A 7500-nucleotide genomic window follows, 5' to 3' on the forward strand; every position below is an offset into this window, starting at 1 on the left:
AGGTGATGGAGGTTAAAGAGCGGGAGGTGCGGGAGCACATAGAAAAAAATAAAGTGGAGTTAGAGGAAGAACTTAAAGGGGCGCACGAGGAGATGAAGGAGGTGAAACAGAAATTAGAAGAAGTGGAAGAAGGGGTGAGCGAAATTAAGAAGCGACGGAGAGAGGATAAGAAAGAGATAAAGGAGGAAGTAAAAGAATTGGTCCAAAGTCTGTGTTCGGATCGTGATGATGTGCTCATTAACCGGATGAGGGATTCGCAGGTGATGGAGGAGAAGCGAAGAGAAAGAGGACCCGGTGTAAGTGGTGACCAATATGGTCGTGCGTATGATGCGCCAGGTGATTTAATAAGCTTGGGTGTCGAGATAGACCCGGATGTTCGTGAGAGGCCAAGAGTGAGGTGTATGGTTGGTCCGGAGGGTATGGAACGAGAGGGGCGAGGTGTGGGTGAGCAAGGTTGTGGTGGTATGGAATGGGTAGCGGGTTGCGGAGGTGTGACCCATGCATCGACACCAACAGGGGTAGTTGTTGGAGGGACCGGGGAGGCACGAGAGCCCCTTGGGGGTAATGTACTGTGGGGGCCCGGCCGGTTCGGCCCCGTGCTGACCCCGCAAGGGGCGACGCACGGGGTCCGGCAGGCGGGCAACGACTCGCATACGAGGTGGTCCCACAAGGTCCCACTCGCGCCGTATGACGGCAAGAGTGATCTACGCGCGTACCTGGCGCAGTTTGACTGTGTGTGTAAGGGCAACGGTTGGGGTGAGGACGAAGGTGGAGTACACCTGGTGGCCCATTGCGCGGCGCGGCGGCGGAGGTGCTGACGGCATTACCAGCGGGTGCTCTCACCCTGCCAGCCCTCCGCGACGCCCTAATTAATCGATTCGGCATTGAACAGCAGAGCGAGCTTGTTAAAGCTCAGCTCGCGCTGCGAAAACGCAAGCCCCAGGAAGCCATCGGGGAACTTGCCCACGACATTCGCCGCGCAGTGGGGATCGCACATGCTAGCATGGCAGCGGATTCCCGGGAAAGCCTGGCGCTGGACCATTTTATCCAGGCCCTCCCGGATATTGAGCTCCGGCAACAGCTCGCCATGTGGCGCCCGCAGACTCTGAGCCAGGCGGCTGACGCTGCGGCCCGTTGGGAAGCAGCGAGGCCCCTGGCCCGGGGGGGCGAGCGTCTCGCAATGGCGGTCCGCCAGGTTGGACCCCCGATGGAGGGTGGACCCCTTAGGGGGCCCGCCCCCGACGTGGGTCCTGACCTGGCGGGCATGGTCCGGAGGCTGGTGGACCAGCGCCTGGCGGGACCTGGACCATGGCAGGCGGCCCCGGAGGTGGCCCGCGGTGGACCACGAGCGGGTAATCCAATTCGGACCTACAGGGGGGGAAATTTGGAATTCCGGAGACAAGCACCTTATCAGGTGAGGTGCTATACTTGCAACCGTCTGGGTCACCTGGCGCGGCACTGTCGAGCCACGCGCCGGGATGATCCCCGGCGGTTGAGGTCCTCAACTCCGCCCAGGGGGGAGCGGGTTAGCCGACCCCAGACACCCCCCCCCGCCAGACCCCGGGAAACTAGAAGGTGTCGGGCACGTAGGGCGGTGTTCGGCAGAAGAGGATGGAGGAGAGCCCTCATTGACGCGACAGGTCATTTATTGTGGCCAAATTGGAACCGGTAGCCTGACAATCAGATGCAAAATTGCCGGCGTGGGGGTAGACGCCGTAGTGGACACAGGAGCTAGCGCCACGATCATCAGCCCTGTGGTCCTGGATTCGAGCGCAGGTGGCTGGGATAAGATCCAGCACCTGCAAAATTATAGTTTGCAACTTGCTACCGGGGTAACGGCCCCGGTCATAGGGTGTGGTTCTGTGACCCTCAAGTTAGGGTCGGTAAGGAGGGAGATAGATGTTTGGGTGGCGGAGGTGTGCGACCCATGTTTAATAGGGTTGGATTTGTTGACTGCCAGCGGTTGTAAAATCGACTAGTGCCGGGGGATCCTGCAGGTGGGAGTAGAAGAGCTGCCGTTAGGGGGAGTGAGCACGGCCGAGAGAGCGGAGCTGGAGGCTTCCGAGGCCGTGACCATCCCCCCAAGGGCCGAGGCGCTAGTGCCGGCCCGGTGGGCAGCTCGCCCAACATGGCAGGAGTCCTGCGGCCTGGTCGAACCAGTGGCAGCGCAGTCCATACCGGGTTTAATCGTGGGCCGCACCCTTGTAAAAACGGACGGACCGGTAGTGGCCGTCCGAGTAATAAATATGAGTACAGAACCACGCACTATAGTAAGGGGCACGAGGGTAGCTGGCTGCACCCCAGTTGAGGAAGTCGCGACAGTGAGGGCCGAGAACGTCCAGCCGAGCCGACCCCGGGGGGAGCCTTCAATAAGAAGTAGGAATTGGCCCGATCCCATTTGCGAGATGGTAAATCGTAGTAGCGTAGAGTTGGGAGGTACCCAGAGGGAGGCCTTACACAAACTGGTTGGGTCCCATTTGGACCTCTTCTCCCTGTCCACCGAGGATATTGGACGTACGGGCCTGGTGAAACATCAGATCCACACCGGTGAGGCCTGGCCTATTCGTCAGGCCGCCCGACGGCTCCCTTGGAGCAAGAGGGCGGAAGCTGACGAGCAGGTTGAAAAAATGCTCGACGCAGGCGTGATCGAGCCCTCGGGAAGTCCTTGGATGTCACCTGTTGTGCTGGTCAAAAAGAAGGATGGGACCACGCGGTTCTGCGTGGACTATCGCCAGCTAAACAACGTGACACTCAAGGACTCATATCCCCTGCCAAGGATTGATGACATCCTCTATGCCGTTGCGGGCTCAAATTGGTTTTCAACTTTGGACCTCAAGAGTGGGTATTGGCAGGTGGAGATGGATAGGGCAGGGAAGGAGAAAACGGCATTCTCCACAGGTAAGGGACTGTATCAGTTTACTGTGATGCCGTTTGGTTTGTGTAACGCCCCCGCCACCTTTGAAAGATTGATGGAACATGTACTAGGCGGCATGCCATGGCAATCATGCCTGGTGTACCTGGATGACGTCCTAGTACATGCCAAAACGTTCCCCCAGGCAGTAGCTAATTTGGACCAGGTGTTCGGGTGCCTCAGACAGGCAGGGTTGAAGCTGAACCCGAGTAAGTGCACTTTGTTTGCAAGAGAGGTGGCCTATCTAGGTCACGTGATCGGCCGCGAGGGGGTAAAAACGGACCCAGACAAAATTAAAGCGGTAGAGGAGTGGCCCGCACCACGTACCATCAAAGAGGTGCGGGGATTTTTGGGACTCTGCTCCTACTACCGGCGCTTTGTGGCGAAATTTGCAGAGTTGGCCCGTCCCCTCCACCGGCTTACGGAGAAGGGGACGCGATTTAATTGGACACGGGAGTGCCACGAGGCCTTCCAAAAATTGAAGGGGTGTCTAACATCCGCACCCCTTCTAGCTTACCCCACTAGCAACGGGGCATTTACCCTGGACACGGATGCGAGCCAGGAAGGATTGGGCGCAGTTTTGTCTCAGACACAGGAGGGCGTGGAGAGAGTGATTGGTTATTATAGTCGGGCCTTAAGTAGGCCCGAGCAAAATTATTGCGTCACTCGCAAAGAGTTATTGGCTATGCTGGCTGCCATGAACCATTTCCACCCGTACTTGTATGGGCGGAAATTTTTGGTTAGAACTGACCATTCCTCCTTGCAATGGCTCCTTCGGTTCAAGGAACCAGAGGGCCAAATTGCAAGGTGGTTGGAAAAGTTGCAGCAGTACGATTTTGATGTGGCCCATAGGGCCGGGAAGGCCCATGGTAATGCGGACGCACTCTCTCGGCGTCCTTGTCTGGGGGAAAACTGCAAATTTTGTGCGAGACACGAGGAGAGGGAACAATTGGGCGATTCGGACCCGACCCTCGTTGTCCAGGCAACCCGGGTGAGAGGGCCAATTTTGCCACTAAACGCAGATGAGGAATTCGGAACTTTGGCATGGAGCACGGCCCAGCAGGAGGATCCTGTCCTGGGGCCAGTGTTCAATTGGGTCAAATTGGGGCAAAGACCAAAGGGGGAAGAGGTCACCCCCCTCGGGGCGCAGACCAAGGCATATTGGGCTCAGTGGAAAACCCTGGAATTGAAGGATAACATCTTGTATCGCAAGTGGGTGGAGGTTCCCTCTGATAAAACTTCCTGGCTGGTGGTAGTCCCAAATAAATTTAAGACCGATATATTGCAACAGGTGCATGGTACCCGCCCCGGCGGCCATTTGGGCAGGACAAAGACGACATCGCAGGTACGCCGGAGGTTTTATTGGGTGAATATGGGGCGCGACATACAGGACTGGTGTCGGAGATGCGACGCCTGTACTGCCAAAAAGGGACCAGCACGGAGGATGAGGGCCCCCCTTCAATTACACCAGGTGGGGGCCCCCCTAGAGCGGGTGGCCATGGATATCCTAGGCCCACTACCCCGCACCCGCCTAGGTAATAAGTACATCCTCGTTGTGATGGACTACTTCACCAAGTGGCCGGAGGCCTACGCCCTCCCCAACCAAGAAGCAGGGGTGGTAGCGCAGGCCTTCGTGGAAGGATTTGTGTGCCGGCATGGGATTCCACAGGAGTTGCACACCGACCAGGGACGAAATTTTGAGAGCAAATTGCTAAAAGATGTGTGCAGTCTCCTGTCAATTCGGAAAACCAGAACAACGCCTTTAAGGCCTCAATCTGACGGGATGGTGGAGAGATTCAACCGAACTCTAATCCAACAACTGGCACTGTTCACCGCCACCCGTCAGGATGACTGGGACGAACATCTCCCTTATTTGCTCATGGCCTACCGAACCAGCCAGCACGGGGCCACCGCATGCAGTCCAGCGTTGCTTATGTATGGGCGGGAGTTACGGGCTCCCGCCGACTTGCTATGCGGTCCCGTGCCAGACACAGTGGTTAACCCGCCGAGGGAGGGGTACGCACGTCACCTAGAGGAAGGCATGGAGCTAGTCCATGCCTTCGCCCGCCGCCAACTCCATCTGGCGGGGGAAAAGATGAAGCGCAGGTACGACGACCGGAGCCAGGGGAGTCAATACGCTCCGGGGATGAAGATTTGGTTCTTTAATCCCCGGAGGCGGAAGGGAAGGTGCCCAAAACTCACCTCCCCCTGGCAAGGCCCAGGAGTCGTCCTGTCGCAAATCTGTGACGTGGTCATTAAGATCAAAATGGGGCCACGAGCCCTCCCTCGGATCGTCCACGCCGACCGGATACGGCCTTACACCGGCGAGCAGGCGCCCCCATGGATTGCCTCGGCTTTAGATGCCGAGGCGGGACCCAGTACCTCTGAATAAGGGGGGCTTATTAGTGCCAGAGGACTGGGGGATTGATGAGCGATGGGCCCGGTGGGTAAGGGTGGCATCCCTGCCACCCTTCCCATGGTGGGGCAAAGGAGCTATAGATTATGGGGTGATGGCGGTGAAAAACTAGCCCGGGTGGGTTAGGTTATATTGTAGGGATCTAGAAGAGATTGACATTAGGTAACGTTAAGGTTAGTTAGTGACTGATACCTGTAGTGGGGACGCAGGTAGATTAGGGTGGATGATAATGACGAGGGAGCGCAATAGTTTAAAGGGGCGACTGGGAAGCGCAAGTTTCAGAGGGGAGTAGTTAGATGAGATGATGCTGTGTGAGAGCTGGACAGGTGTGTGGAGCAGTGTATGAGTAGTGAGTGTTGTGGATCAGCGCGAATGCGCTTGGGGAGAGAAGGGTGCAGGTGGCACCAGGCGTGAGAGCACAGGTGTGCAAGTGCAGGTGTGTGGAATACATGGAGTCAGAATGGTGGAAATTGTGGAGTGGAGTGGATGGTGCGAAGGTGTGAATGGGGGAAGAGTGGACCCCTTTCACGAGTACCCGGGGCGGGTAGTGTAAGTGTTAGGTAGAGGGTATAGGTAAATTGTGGTTGGATATTGGCATTTGTGGTGCGGTTGCAGAATGGTATTGTGGATGGGTGCATTAGTGTTGTAGAAATGGCTGGGCGTGTAGCCTGTTAGTGTGTGTAGTTGGTTGGCCACTCCACCACTGTGAGGATGTCGGCCAGGTGAGGCCGCAGGTGGGCTCTGGGAGCCGTTAGTGACAGTGGGGCCCGAGGATCCGGAGGACGGACCCGGGTAGCCCAGTGCCAGAGAGGGCACCGAGTGGGGAGAGCGCCAGAGGGCCTTCCCCAGGTAGTTAGGTTAGGGTAAGGAGCAGGTAAGCTCGGAGGCAACTGCAGTGGTGGAGGTGTGCAGGTGGGTAGACCTGCTGGGAGAGCTACACGTCGCGGCCCAGAAATTGTGCGAGGGCACCGGGAGATGAATCGGGGGAGTGAGACCCCAAATTGAAAAGCACCACAGTTTGGTCAATGGGAATTGGTTTTTACAACCCATAGTGTAAGAGGGCCAATGGTTTGGCAGGAGAGAGACCCTGGGTAATGTAAAGTTGTTAAAGTCATTTAGGAAATAGTTAGGATTGATGAACCTGTCGCACCATACGCAGCCACTTGCCTGTGGTGATGATGACTCCACACCTGTGTTTCTTTGTTCTGTGTGCAGGAAATGAGAATTGCTGTGTGGATTGGTGAGACGCATCACGACGTGGATGAGACATTGGGGTGATTCCATCTCTCCCTCCTTAGGAGGGATTGATGTTGAGTTGGAGATGGCAAATTGTGATGAGAGTTGGAAATGGCAAATTTGATTGGTTAGGAGGGAGAGAAGACGAATTTGGTTTATGGGAGGAACGGGGAAGACAGTAGGGACGTTTGTTGATTTGTAAAGTAGATGTTTATGGGTAGTGTTGTGTTTTGTGGATACAGTAAGGGGTAAGGGAGGGGCAATGTAGGTTACCTGGTGGGGGGTGGGGGGGGGGCGTACGGTAGGAACGTACCTGTCTCACCTGGTTCCCATGTGCCCCCAGTGTGCATCACCTTGTATTGCGTGCACTTTTGCGCCCTTACCACCTTACTCACTTGTCTGCTTCTTTTGTCTCCCACCTCCGAGGATCTGGCTTTGGGGCAGAGAGAGAGGAGAGAGAGGTGCTGGCTCCGCAGTTGTGGGCCTGCACTTTCGATGCTTGCTGCCGGGATCGATACACCATATGGACCGCAATTTTTGTGGCCGCCCACCATGGACCGCAGTTCTCTTGCGGGCAAGCACCACCCGTGGATGGACCTATGGGTCAACGTGGCACCTATGCCATACAGGTGAACCACTAATAGTTGGCCCCTGACGGCCACAATTTAGAAATGGACGCGGTTGGCGCCTTTCTTTATTTTTAAAGAAGCCAGAAGGCCAAGTGCACCACACGAAGGCAAGACCAGCGGCAGAACATCGGCCGGCTGCGACACCACCGGTGATTGTTGAACACTTTATTGGTGCACCGGATGGTGCTGACTGTACATGATGGGGTGGTGCTTTTGGTGCTTGGAAGGGGTGCTCTGCACATTATTAAAGGCCGTATGGCCACAGAGCACTCGTGGGTTGGTGTATCGATGCTGGCATGCGTGCTCTC

This window comes from Myxine glutinosa, chromosome 9, assembly GCF_964187855.1.
Source record: "Myxine glutinosa chromosome 9, kmMyxGlut1.1, whole genome shotgun sequence".
Classification (NCBI taxonomy): Eukaryota; Metazoa; Chordata; class Myxini; order Myxiniformes; family Myxinidae; genus Myxine; species Myxine glutinosa.